General features: G+C 37.9%; 1 non-coding gene across 1 annotated transcript; it reads right to left on the reverse strand.

Moving 5' to 3' along the window:
• Window positions 1-10,157: 10,157 nt before the first annotated feature.
• On the reverse strand, window positions 10,158-10,265 carry LOC148562449 (small nucleolar RNA R71). Its single transcript, XR_015887750.1, has one exon. It is a non-coding gene; the product is annotated as a small nucleolar RNA R71 (small nucleolar RNA).
• Between the last annotated feature and the right edge of the window lie 4,773 nt (window positions 10,266-15,038).

The following is a 15,038-nucleotide window of genomic DNA, read 5'->3' on the forward strand; positions in this document are numbered from 1 at the left end:
GAGTGTGATTACAACTATGTTGTAGATAATGGGAGCTTCAATGAAGATGTGCATCAAGGATGGGATACTCAAAGATGGGGGGAGCCATATACATATGATCTATCCTCTTGGCAACAACCCCCACCAATGCACTATGAACAAGAGCCATTCTATGATGCATATCAATCCAATGGCTATGGTGAGTATCCTTGTGACTTTCAAGAACCACCACTATATGCCTATGAGCCATACCCTCAACATGACCCTCAACTATACTCACAAGCCACTTTTCACCAACCACCTTCATGTGACCCTAATCCATATCCAACCTACCAACAACCATATGAGCCATATGAACCACATATAGAGCCACCACCATCCCAACATTAATATTTTCAAGAGCCACCCACTCCATAGTATTACCAAGATAAACCACTTCCAATGTATAAAAATTTTCAACCACAAGATGAATACTACTTTCCACCACAACCTCCCATGAAAGAATATTCATGTCCATTGATCCAAGAGCCACATGATCCGAATCATATTATCCAAGAAGAACAAAAGTCACGGGATCATCTCAAGGAAACATTGGATCAACTTCAAGCAACCATGGAGCGTGTTGTGCAACAAGTGAAAAGAGTGGAAAGTAGTGAACCACCACAACTCTACCAAGAAGAACCACCTTCCTACTATGAATCCTTCCCCCAAATTGATGAACCCTTCCATCCACCCCAACCTCCAATGGATGACATCCTTGATGTTCTTGTTCAAGGACAAGAGGAGATGAAAAGGGATGTGCAACAATTCACGACCGCCTTGGATGAGGTGGTAAACCGGTTAGCATCCCAATGCTTGAACACTCAAGGAACTCCCGTGGCTAAATGTGGAGAAAAAAATGAAGAGCATAACATGAAGGAGAGATTGGTGGAGAATAAGAGAAGTTGCTTTGTATTGGAACAATTGAAGGAAGCTATAATTGTTGAAGAAGAGGAAGAATTGGTTGAAGACTTAGGAGATGCGGAGCCTCCATGGGAACATAGAATTGAAGAAAACCCCTCCAAGATGATTGAATTTGATGCTAAGGAGGAATGTGCACAACCTCCAAGGCATATTCCATATGAAGACTTGGATGGGATAGAGCAAGAAGTGAGTTCCCTTGGTGATGAAGATCAAGCATCAAACCTTAGTGGTGAAGAATCCTTTAAGCATGAAGAATCCTCTCCCGGTGAATTAGAAAGCAATATGGAGGTAAATTTTTCTCACTCTCCCAATTATGATTTGAGTAAGGGAAAAGGCTTATATAGAATTGATGAAAAAAGGATTGAAATTAAGAGATCTTGTGAAGAGGTGGAGACCCTTAGAAAAAGGAGGATGGGAATTGAATACGCTTTGTCAAGACCCTTAGGAGCTTCTTTGCCTAGGTTGCCATCTACTCCTACATTTGAGTGGGTAAAATTTATTTCTATTACCTTTATTATCCCACTCGAATATGGCTTGCTTGAAATGGATGGTCAACTTAGGATGCTTTGTGGGATGAAGCATAAAAGAAAGATGTTTCGTGGTTGGCGTTGCAAATCAAGGTTCATTATGGTTGATACATCAAACATGAGATATAAAGGTTGGATTCGTGCTCAATTAGATGGGTCTAGGAGGATTGTTGGGCACTTCATAGAGAATTCACCTTACTCACCACCCGGATGGACTAATAATGATGATCAACTTTAAGACGGGTGTGAAAATAAAGTGTGGGATCCCGGATCACAAGACGAGGATCAACTTTGGGAGCCCCAAGCTTGTGAAGAACTCAATCAACACTTGGTGCAACAAATAAGAAATCTTGGGGCACAATGGAGAGCCAAGCATTGGTGGGAGTTCCAAGGTGAATTCAAGCACAAGCCACCTTGATGAGGAGCTCCCCATAAGTCCAACTTAAGGACAATAAACAAAAGTGTTAGGTGGGAGACACCCCACCATGGTACACTCTTTCCACTCTCTTGAAGCTTTGATTAATAAGTGATTTGAGTTGCCATTGTAGGTAGTTTTCCTCTTCATGTAGTTTTATCTTAATATCTTGGTTGTTAGTTGCTTAAAGTGCAAGTTATGTTTGTTTGCACTTGAAATTTTTTGTTAATTTTGCATTTTAGTTGATCTTGAGTTGTAGGTAGTGTTAGGGAGATTTTAGCTGTTTATAGTATTTTTGAAAAAAAAAATTCAAGGACGCGTACGCACGCTGTGCGCGTGCGCGTCCATACGCATTATTCAGGCCCATACTTTTTTCAGAGAGTTGGGCCAATCTCGCGCAATAGCTGGGCCAATTGCACAACTGTGTGTATGCGTGCGCGCACTGTGCGCTTATTCATCGATGTCCTTATTTTGCATACGCGCGCGCCCGCGCACATGCCGCGTGCGCGCCGATTTGCTAAAGTGGTTCCCAGGCCAATGACCCGAGAGTTGTGCCAGCTCTGGGCCAGCACTATACCTTTGGCCCAACCTCACCCACGCGTACGCGCACCTGGCGCGTACACGCCCCTCGGCCAAAATGCACATCTACGTGTAAGCGTGCATGACGCGTCCGTGCCGGTAAAAAAAAAGAGTTTTTTTTCCTCCTCTTCTATTTTCTTTTGTTTATCGCATTCATATACTTCTCTTCTTTACATTTTTATTTTGTTTTTGTAGCCTGTTTTTACTTTATTTTTTTGAGTTTCTTATTTTAATAATGGTGTTGAATTCTTATATGCAATTGTTGAGAATTTCTTGCATTATTTTGGTGCCTCTTGACTTGTTTGATATTGTTGGGTGATGAAACTTTTAAATCAATGCTTAATCTTGTATGACTCTTGTGTCTTTGTGCATTGATATGAGCTCATATTGTCTTTCATGACCCACTCTTTCTTATTTAAACTTGATGCTCCATATGCTCTTCATACTTTGACTTTACTCTTGCATCAAGTATTAGTTGATATGCCCTTTTCCTATATTGCTTTCTCACTTACATGCGTAGCTAACATGTAGTGAGCACCCTACCCTTATTTGGCATTAGCCCCCGCCTATGTTCTCTTTGCTTTGATATCTTTGTTACAGGCTTAATTTTCTTCTTTTTTTTCTCTCTTTAGGTTGGCCACCGAGAAAGGAGGAAAAGGAAAAGCTTCGAGATGGGGCAACGAACAAGTCATCCGCACAACCTTTTGAAGAAGCTCATCAATTGGAGCAACCCATCCACCTTGCTCTTCTTTGTATGCACCGAGGACGGTGCAATCTTCAAGTGTGGGGAGGTCGTCCGACCGATCTCCGTGGGTAACAATTTCTTTTTTTTTCAACACCAAAGTTAGCTAGATGTTGCATTGCATGATAGGTTGTATGTTAGTTAGAATTTTTATATATTTTATCACTTCTTTTTATGCTAGAACTACTTGGTTAGGGTGATGATTTCTTTTCCAAGAAAATTGTTTTAGGGCACCCTACCAATTTGAAAACTTTTTGGTTGAACTTGCTTGAAAGAATTTATTTTGGAACATAGTTTTGAGCTAAGAACACAAGCTTGTGAGATTTGAGCCTAATGGCGTGGTTACATCTTATAACCACTTATTTTCCCTTCTTGTGTGCATTGTTCTCTTTCTATGATTGTGATCTTTGATTTGTTTGATTCTTTATGTCCATTATTTTGTTTATCCATGCATTTATATGATTGAGGCCATCATTTCATTTAGCTCACTTACCCAAATGGCCTTACCTTTTATCTTCCATTGTTAGCCAATTTGAGCCTATACTTAACCCACTTTGTTCATAATTTTAGCACATTACAAGTCTTAAAGTGAAAAACAATAAAAGTCCTTATTTAGATCTTTGATTAGCTTAGGCTAGTGTGTGTGTACCATTCAAGTGTGAGAATCTTGGGACATTGGGGGAATAAAAGGGTAGTTTTGTATTTTCATTGAAATTATTGGAAATTGGGTACATGCTCATGTATTGATAAAATGTATAGACTTTATGCATTGATGTTCTTGTATATAGTTTGAAAGAAAGAAAGAAAAAAATAAAAACGAGAAAAAGGGAAAAAAACATTATGGAAAAGAAAAGAAAAAATAGAAAAAGAAAGAAACAGAGAAAAAGAAAGAAATAAAAGGGGACAAAATGTCCCAAAGCAAAGCTCAATAAGGGTCAATGTGTAAGTGTTGTGAAATAAAAAGGAATACATGAGTATGTGAAAAAGTGAAAAAAAATGGGTAGTTAGGTTAACCTTGAAATTGTATAGGATGTCATAGGTTAGGTGGGAAGTTTAAGCTTATCAAAGATTCAAATTTCAAGCTCACTTGACCAAATATGCATCCTTACCTTGACCCTAGCCCCATTACAACCTAAAGAAAAGACCTCATGATACTTGTATGCATGCATGAAATATATGTTGATTGTTAGAAGAAAAACAAATCTTAAAAATCATGATTAGGAGAGAATTGAGAGAATCGACCCTACACACTTGAGCGACTAGAGTGCAAACACTTCCGGTGAGGGTTCGATGCTCAATTCCTTGATTCCCGGCTTTCATGAGCATTCTTCTTGCAAGTCTACTTGAACTTCATTTTGATATTTAAATTGGTAGGATTCATGAGTCGTCATGGGACCTTAGCCCTACTTGTGCATGTATGTCTTGGAAATTGATTTATTTTTAAACAAGTAGGTAGAATCATTTCGCATTTAGTTGCATTCATATAGATAGATGCATATAGTTTAGGTTGCATTTAGATTAGTTCACATTGAATAAATGTTAATACCCTTTGCTTTCTCTTGGTTTAAGCATGAGGGCATGCTTGGTTTAAGTGTGGGGAGGTTGATAAACCCCATTTGTAGGGTTTATCTTGTGATGAATTTAGAGCATTTTGATAACCTTTCCTCAAATTTATTCATGAAATAGCATGGTTTTATAACTTCTCCTTTAATTGTGCTTAAGAGTGAACACATGCTTTTTAGGACTTAGAATTGCTAAATTTAATTCACCTTGATTCCATTAGATGCCTTGATGTGTTTGTAAAGTGATTTCAGATTTGGGAGGCAAAGATTGGATCAAGGGAATGAAGAAAAAGCATGTATAAATGGAGAACTCATGAAGAAATGAAGGAATCGCAAAAGCTGTCAAGCTGACCTCTTCGCACTTAATCGGCCATAACTTGAGCTACAAAGGTCCAAATGATGTGGTTTTAGTTGCGTTGGAAAGCTAACATCCGGAGCTTCCAAACGATATAAGATTTGCCATAGTTTCTACACGTATGGTGATGCGTATGCACACTGTACACGCACGCGTCGTTGCTGCCATATGATCCACTTAAAGCAATACGTGGCCAGCAAATTCTAAAGCCTTGTGGGCCCAATCCAACTCATTTCTGATGCTATTTAAGCCAAGGATTGAAAGGGAATCAACATACTTTAGATACTTTCACACATTAGTTTAGTTTAGGTTAGTTTTAGAGAGAGAAGCTCTCACTTCTCTCTAGAATTAGAATTAGGATTAGGTTTAGTTCTTAGATCTAGGTTTTGATTCATGCTCTCTACTTCTTCTTCTTCTCAATTCTTTGTTGTTACATTTATGATTCCTCTATTCTTTTGTTGTAATCTCCTTTATGTTGTTTCTATGCTTTATTGTAGATCTACTTTTGTTCCTTCTCTTCTCTTTCAATTCAATTAGAGGTAATTCATAATAATTGTGTTCCTTTTGTGTGATCTAGAATTCACAAATGAAATCTCATTACAAGTATATTTTCTAAACCAACAATAGTCCTTTCATACAAAAATTTATTTGTCACAAGTACAAACCCCTAAAATCTATAAACCGAAGTATTTAAACCTCGGGTCGTTCTCCCTAGGAATTGCAATAAAGTGCCTTGTTATTGGTTATGGAGCTATGTTTGGGGTTTTTGAGATATTAGACATGAAATGTAAATGGCAATGAAAATAAACTAACAACTAAAAGAGGCTCTTGACAAGGTATGAGAACTTGAAGTCCTATCCTAGTTATCCTCCTCAATTGTGACCAAAATTGTCCATTGCTACCACTTAGTTAACCTCTAATCATAGAGGAAAGTCAAGTGGATGAATCAACTTGATTCCACAAGTCCTAGTGATGAGCGGATAATTTATACGCTTTTTGGCATTGTTTTTACATAGTTTTTAGTATGATTTAGTTAGTTTTTAGTATATTTTTATTAGTTTTTAAATAAAATTCACATTTCTGGACTTTACTATGAGTTTGTGTGTTTTTCTGTGATTTCAGATAATTTCTGGCTGAAATTGAGGGACTTGAGCAAAAATCATATTCAGAGGTTAAAGAAGGACTGCAGATGCTGTTGGATTCTGACCTCCCTGCACTCAAAGTGGATTTTCTGGAGGTACAGAAGTCCAAATGGCACGCTCTTAATTGCGTTGGAAAGTAGACAACCAGGGCTTTCCAGAAATATATAATAGTCCATGCTTTTCCCGAGTTTAGATGACGCAAACTGGCGTTCAACGCCAAATCTCTGCCCTATTCTGGAGTTAAACGCCAGAAACAGGTTAAAAATTGGCGTTTAACTCCAAGAAAGACCTCTGCACGTGAAAGCTTCAATGCTCATCCCAAGCACACACCAAGTGGGCCCGGAAGTGATTTTCTACATCAGTTACTCAATTCTGTAACCCTAGTAACTAGTTTAGGATAAATAGAACTCTTTACTATTGTACTAGGGGTCTTTTTTCCCTATTTTTGAATTCATATGCCATTTTGGGAGGGTGGCAATTCGGCCATGCCTAGACCTTGTTCTTATGTATTTTCAACGGTAGAGTTTCTACACACCATAGATTAAGGTGTGGAGCTCTGCTGTTCCTCATGAATTAATGCAAAGTACTACTATTTTTCTATTCAATTCAAGCCTATTTCTTCTCTAAGATATTCATTCGCACTCAAGAACATGATGAATGTGATGATTATGTGACGCTCATCATCATTCTCACTTATGAACGCGTGCCTGACAAATACTTCCGTTCTACATGCAAACAAGCTTGAATGTGTATCTCTTAGCCTTCTGATCATGAGATCAGAGTCTTCGTGGTATAGGCTAGAACTATTGGCGGCCATTCTTGAGGTCCGGAAAGTCTAAACCTTGTCTGTGGTATTCCGAGTAGGATCCGGGAAGGGATGGTTGTGACGAGCTTCAAACTCGCGAGTGCTGGGCGTAGTGACAGACGCAAAAGGATTACTGAATCTTATTCCAGTATGATCGAGAACCGACAGATGAATAGCCGTGCGGTGACAGCGCGTCTTGGACCATTTTCACTGAGAGGATGGGAAGTAGCCATTGACAACGGTGATGCCCTACACAAAGCTTGCCATAGAAAGGAGTGGGAATGATTGGATGAAGACAGCAGGAAAGCAGAGGTTCGGGAGGAACGAAAGCATCTCTATATGCTTATCTGAAATTCTCACCAATAAATTACATAAGTATCTCTATCTTTATTTTACGTGTTATTTATCTTTTAATTATTAAAACTCCATAACCATTTGAATTTGCCTGACTGAGATTTACAAGGTGACCATAGCTTGCTTCAAGCCGACAATCTCCGTGGGATCGACCCTTACTCACGTAAGGTTTATTACTTGGACGACCCAGTGCACTTGCTGGTTAGTTGTGCGAAGTTGTGACAAAGTGTATGAATTACGTTCGGAGCACCAAGTTTTTGGCGCCGTTGTTAAGGATCACAATTTCGTGCACCAAATTTTTGGCGCCGTTGCGGGGGATTGTTCGAGTTTGGACAACTGACGGTTCATCTTGTTGCTCAGATTAGGTAATTTTATTTTAATTTTAAGTTTTTGTTTTTATTCTTTTTATTTTCGAAAATTTTTCAAAAAAAATTTATTCTATGTTCTTCTGAATTTTTAAGAAGGAATTCTAGAGTTTCATGAAACACGTTGAAGCCTAGCTGGCTGTAAAGCCATGTCTAACTCTTTTGGACTGAGGCTTCCACTCATCAGCACAGAAGCAAGTTGAATGAAGTATCAGCTGTTGTATGTCTGATTGGTATCTGCTGAAGCTTGGCTGGCCATTGGCCATGTCTAGTGTTTTGGACCGGAGCTTTCACTGAAAGCTTGGCTGGCTAGTAAGCCATGTCTAATTCCTGAACTGGAGCTTTAGACTAACATTGCAAGATTCCTGGAATTCCTATTAAAAATTTTTGAAATCCTTATTTTGCTTTTTCCAAATAATTTTCGAAAAATACCAAAAATTTAATAAAATCATAAAAGTAAAAAAAATAATTTGATGTTTCTTGTTTAAGTCTTGTGTCAGTTTTTAAGTTTGGTGTCAATTGCATGTTTATCTCTTTCTTGCATTTTTCGAAAATCCATGCATTGCATTTTTCATGATCTTCAAGTTGTTCTTGGTACGTCTTCTTGTTTGATCTTCATATTTTCTTGTTTTGTGTCTTTTCTTGTTTCTCACATGCATTTTTGAATTATTAATGTCTCAACATTAAAAATTTTTAAGTTGGTGTCTTGCATGTTTTTCTTTTCTTAAAAATTTTTCAAAAAAAAAATATTCTTGATGCTCATCTTGACATTCAAAGTGTTCTTGGTGTTCATCTTGACACTTATAGTGTTCTTGCATGCATCCTTTATTTTAATCCAAAAATTTTTATGTTTTGCATCAATTTTATGTTTTTCTCTTTCTTCATTAAAATTCAAAAATAAAAAAAATATCTTTTCCATTTTCTCTCATAATTTTCAAAAAATTGAGTTGACTTTTTCAAAAATTTTTAAAATTCAATTGTTTCTTATGAGTCAAATCAAATTTTCAAATTGGAAATCTTATCCTTTTCAAAATCTTTCTTTCAAAAATAAAATCTTTTTCATTTTTCTTTCATAATTTCGAAAATTTCAAATTGATTTTCAAAAATCTTTTTCTTATCTCTATTTCATATTTTCGAAATTAATGCTAACAATTAATGTGATTGATTCAAAAATATTAAGTTTGTTACTTGCCTAGTAAGAAAGATTCAATCTTTGAATTTCAAAATCATATCTTTTTGTTTCTTGTTAGTCAAGTAATCAACTTTAATTTTCAAAATCAAATCTTTTTAAATTTCTTTTTCAAATATTTTTCAAAATAAATTTCAATCACATCTTTTTCAAAATTAATTTCAAAATCTTTTCTAACTTCTTATCTTTTCAAAATTTGATTTTCAAATCTTTTTCAATTAACCACTTAACTTTTTGTTTGATTCTTATCTTTTTCAAAACTACCTAACTAACTCTCTCTCTCTAATTTTTGAAAATCCCTTCCCTCTTTTTCAAAATTCAATTTTAATTAACTAATTATTATAAATTTTAATTTTAATTTTATTTCTTTTCTTATTTTCGAATTTCAACTTTAATTTTAAATTAAAAACAAAAAAATATTTTTATTTTACTTAATTTTCGAATTCTTCCCTCTCTCATCTCCTTCTAATTATTTATTCATCTACTAACACTGCTCTTCCACCCAAGAATTCGAACCCACTCTTCCCCTCTGTGTTTGGATTCTTATCTTTTCCTTCCTCTATTCTTCTCTTCTTATACTTAAATGAGGAATCTCTATACTGTAACATAGAGGATTCCATATTTTATTTTCTGTTTTCTTCTTTTTCATATGAGCAGGAACAAGGATAAGAACATTCTTGTTGAAGCTGATCCTGAACCTGAAAGGACTCTGAAGAGGAGGCTAAGGGAAGCTAAAGCACAACTCTCTCGAGAAAATCTGACAGAAATTTTCGAAAAAGAAGGAGACATGGCTGAAAATAATAACAATGCAAGGAAGATGCTTGGTGACTTTACTGCACCAAATTCCAATTTACATGGAAGAAGCATCTCAATCAGTGCCATTGGAGCAAACAATTTTGAGCTAAAGCCTCAATTAGTTTCTCTGATGCAACAGAACTGCAAGTTTCATGGACTTCCATAAGAAGATCCTTTTCAATTCTTAACTGAATTCTTGCAGATTTGTGATACTGTTAAGACCAATGGGGTTGACTCCGAGGTCTACAGGCTTATGCTTTTCCCGTTTGCCGTAAGAGACAGAGCTAGAATATGGTTGGACTCTCAACCTAAGAATAGCCTGAACTCTTGGGATAAGTTGGTCACGGCTTTCTTAGCCAAGTTCTTTCCTCCTCAAAAGCTTAGCAAGCTTAGAGCGGATGTTCAAACCTTCAAACAGAAAGAAGGTGAATCCCTCTATGAAGCTTGGGAGAGATAAAAGCAACTGACTAAAAAGTGTCCTTCTGACATGCTTTCAGAATGGACCATCCTGGATATATTCTATGATGGTCTGTCTGAATTATCAAAGATGTCATTGGACCATTTTGCAGGTGGATCCATTCACCTAAAGAAAACTCCTGCAGAAGCTCAAGAACTCATTGACATGGTTGCAAATAACCAGTTCATGTACACTTCTGAAAGGAATCCTGTGAGTAATGGGACGCCTCAGAAGAAGGGAGTTCTTAAAATTAATGCTCTGAATGCCATATTGGCTCAGAATAAAATATTGACTCAGCAAGTCAATATGATTTCTCAGAGTCTGAATGGATTGCAAGCTGCATCCAACAGTACTCAAGAGGCATCTTCTGAAGAAGAAGCTTATGATCCTGAGAACCCTGCAATAGCAGAGGTGAATTACATGGGGAAACCCTATGGAAACACCTATAATCCCTCATGGAGAAATCATCCAAATTTCTCATGGAAGGATCAACAAAAGCCTCAACAAGGCTTTAATAATGATGGAAGAAACAGGTTTAGCAATAGCAAGCCTTTTCCATCATCCACTCAGCAATAGACAGAGAATTCTGAGCAAAATCTATCTAGCTTAGCAAATATAGTCTCTGATCTATCTAAGGCCACTTTAAGTTTCATGAATGAAACAAGGTCCTCCATTAGAAATTTGGAGGCATAAGTGGGCCAGCTGAGTAAAAGAGTCACTGAAACTCCTCCTAGTACTCTCCTAGGCAATACAGAAGAGAACCCAAAAAGAGAGTGCAAGGCCATAACCTTACATGGTGTGGCCGAACCCAGAGAGGAGGAGAAGGACGTAAATCCTAGTGAGGAAGACCTCCTGGGACGTTCAGTGACCAATAAGAAGTTTCCCTTTGAGGAACCAAAGGAATCTGAGGCTCATCTAGAGACCATGGAGATTCCATTGAACCTCCTTCTGCCCTTCATGAGCTCTGATGAGTATTCATCCTCTGAAGAGGATGAAGACATTACTGAAGAGCAAGTTGCTAAGTACCTTGGTGCAATCATGAAGCTGAATGCCAAATTATTTGGTAATGAGACTTGGGAAGATGAACCTCCCTTGCTCACCAATGAACTAAATGCATTGGATAGGCAGAAATTACCTCAAAAGAAATAGGATCCTGGTAAATTCCTAATTCCCTGTAACATAGGCACCATGACCTTTGAGAAGGCTCTGTGTGACCTGGGGTCAGGAATAAACTTAATGCCACTCTCTGTAATGGAGAAACTTGGGATCTTTGAGGTGCAAGCTGCCAGAATCTCATTAGAGATGGCAGACAACTCAAGAAAACAGGCTTATGGACTAGTAGAGGACGTGCTAGTAAAGGTTGAAGGCCTTTACATCCCTGCTGATTTCATAATCCTAGACACTGGGAAGGATGAGGATTAATCCATCTTCCTTGGAAGACCCTTCCTAGCCACAGCAAGAGCTATGATTGATGTGGACAGAGGAGAGTTGGTCCTCCAACTGAATGAGGATTATCTTGTGTTTAAGACTCAAGGATCTCCTTCTGTAAACATGGAGAGGAAGCATAAAAAGCTTCTCTCACTGCAGAGTCAACCAAAGCCCCCACAGTCAAACTCTAAGTTTGGTGTTGAACCCCCACAGTCAAACTCTAAGTTTGGTGTTGGGAGGTCCCAACCTTGCTCTGATTATCTGTGAGGCTCTATGAGAGCTCACTGTCAAGCTATTGACATTAAAGAAGCGCTTGTTGGGAGGCAACTCAATGTTATTTAATTATATCTATTTTATTTTTATTTTATATTTTTTTTAGGTTGATGATCATGTGGAGTCACAAAAACTACTGAAAAATCAAAAACAAAATGAAAAACAGCTTTAAAAACAGCTCACCCTGGAGGAAGAACTTACTGGCGTTTAACGCCAGAAAGAAGCATCAAGCTGGCGTTAGACGCCAGAAACAAGCACCAGACTGGCATTTAACGCCAGAACAGAGCATGGAAGTGGCGTTAAATGCCAGAAACAGGCAACATTTGGGCATTTAACGCCAAAAACAGGCAGCAAGCTGGCGTTTAACGCCAGACATGTATGTTAAGGGCGTTTTACACACCTAATTGGAGCATGGATGTTAAGTCCTTGACCCCACAGGATCCCTACCTACCTTCTTCTCTCCTTTTCACATCTTCTTCATATCACTCTTCCCCATCACCTCTTCACCACTCACATCCATCATCTCTTCCCCAAAAACCCCCACCTACCTCCAAAATTCAAACTCTTTTCCCTCCCAAACCCAACCCTAATGGCCGAACCCTAAACCTTCCCCCACTCCTATATAAACCGCTCACTCCTTCTTCATTTTCACACAACACAACCCTCTCTTCTCACCCACACATGGCCGAACCACTCACCTCCCTCCATCTCCTCCATTTTCTTCTTCTTCTACTACCTTCTTCCTTCTTTTGCTCGAGGACGAGCAAACCTTTTAAGTTTGGTGTGGTAAAAGCATTGCTTTTTTGTTTTTCCATAACCATTAATGGCACCTAAGGCCAGAGAAACCTCAAGAAAGAGGAAAGGGAAGGCAATTGCTTCCACCTCTGAGTCATGGGAGATGGAGAGATTCATCTCAAAGGTCCATCAAGACCACTTCTATGAAGTTGTGGCCAGGAGACATCCTCATTGAAGAAGACAAGCCCATCACTAAGAAGAGGATAGAGCAAACAAGAGATCATGGACCTCAACAAGAGCATGAGGAAATTCCTTACCATGAAATCCCTGAGATGCCTCAGGGGATGCACTTTCCTCCACAAAACTATTGGGAGCAAATCAACACCTCCCTAGGAGAATTAAGCTCCAACATGGGACAACTAAGGATGGAGCACCAAGAGCAATCCATCATCCTCCATGAGATTAGAGAAGATCAAAGAGCTATAAGGGAGGAGCAACAAAGACAAGAAAGAGACATAGAGGATCTCAAGAGTACCATTGGTTCTTCAAGAAGAGGAAGACGTCACCCTCACTAAGGTGGACACATTCCTTAATCTCCTTGTTCTTATTTTCTGTTTTTCGTTTACTATGCTCTATGTTTATGTTTGTGTCTTATTATATGATCATTAGTATTTAAGTGTCTATGCCTTAAAGTTATGAATGTCCTATAAATACATCACCTCTCTTAAATTAAAAATATTTTAATTACAAAAAAACAAGAAGTACATGGTTTCGAATTCATCCTTGAAACTAGTTTAATTATTTTGATGTGGTGACAATACTTTTTGTTTTCTGAATGAATGCTTGAACAGAGCATATGTCTTTTGATATTGTGGTTTATGAATGTTAAATATGTTGGCTCTTGTAAGAATGATGAAAAAGGAGAAATGTTATTTGATGATCTGAAAAATCATAAAAATGATTCTTGAAGCAAGAAAAAGCAGTGAAGAACAAAGCTTGTAGAAAAGAAAAGAAAAATGGCAAAAAAAAAAGAAGAAAAAGAAAAAGCAAGCAGAAAAAGCCAAAAGCTCTTTAAACCAAAAGGCAAAAGCAAAAAGCCAATAGCCCTTAAAACCAAAAGGCAAGGGTAATAAAAAGGATCCAAGGCTTTGAGCATCAGTGGATAGGAGGGCCTAAAGGAATAAAATCCTGGCCTAAGCGGCTAAACCAAGCTGTCCCTAACCATGTGCTTGTGGCGTGAAGGTGTCAAGTGAAAACTTGAGACTGAGCGGTTAAAGTCGAGATCCAAAGCAAAAGAAGAGTGTGCTTAAAAACCCTGGACACCTCTAATTGGGGACTTTAGCAAAGCTGAGTCACAATCTGAAAAGGTTCACCCAGTTATGTGTCTGTGGCATTTATGTATCCGGTGGTAATACTGGAAAATAAAGTGCTTAGGGCCACGGCCAAGACTCATAAAGTAGCTGTGTTCAAGAATCAACATACTGAACTAGGAAAATCAATAACACTATCTGAATTCTAAGTTCCTATAGATGCCAATCATTCTGAACTTCAATGGATAAAGTGAGATGCCAAAACTATTCAAGAGGCAAAAAGCTACTAGTCCCGCTCATCTGATTGGAGCTAAGTTTCATTGATATTTTTGAATTTTATAGTATATTCTCTTCTTTTTATCCTATTTGATTTTCAGTTGCATGGGGACATGCAACAATTTAAGTTTGGTGTTGTGATGAGCGGATAATTTATACGCTTTTTGGCATTGTTTTTACATAGTTTTTAGTATGATTTAGTTAGTTTTTGGTATATTTTTATTAGTTTTTAAATAAAATTCATATTTCTGGACTTTACTATGAGTTTTTGTGTTTTTCTGTAATTTCAGGTAATTTCTGGCTGAAATTGAGGGACTTGAACAAAAATCAGATTCAGAGGTTGAAGAAGGACTGCAGATGCTGTTGGATTCTGACCTCCCTGCACTCAAAGTGGATTTTCTGGAGCTACATAAGTCCAAATGGCGCGCTCTCAATTGCGTTAGAAGGTAGACATCTAGGGCTTTCCAGCAATATATAATAGTCCATGCTTTTCCCGAGTTTAGATGATGCAAACTGGCGTTCAACGCCAGCTCTCTGCCCTATTCTGGAGTTAAACGCCAGAAACAGGTTGCAAAGCAGAGTTAAACGCCAGAAACAGGTTACAAACTAGTGTTTAACTCCAAGAAAGACTTCTGCACGTGAAAGCTTCAATGCTCATCCCAAGCACACACCAAGTGGGCCCGGAAGTGATTTTCTGCATCAGTTACTCAATTTTGTAACCCTAGTATCTAGTTTAGGATAAATAGAACTCTTTACTATTGTACTAGGGGTCTTTTTTCCCTATTTT

The sequence above is a fragment of the Arachis ipaensis genome, chromosome B6 (genome assembly GCF_059453495.1).
Source record: "Arachis ipaensis isolate K30076 ecotype BB chromosome B6, ASM5945349v1, whole genome shotgun sequence".
Lineage (NCBI taxonomy): Eukaryota > Viridiplantae > Streptophyta > Magnoliopsida > Fabales > Fabaceae > Arachis > Arachis ipaensis.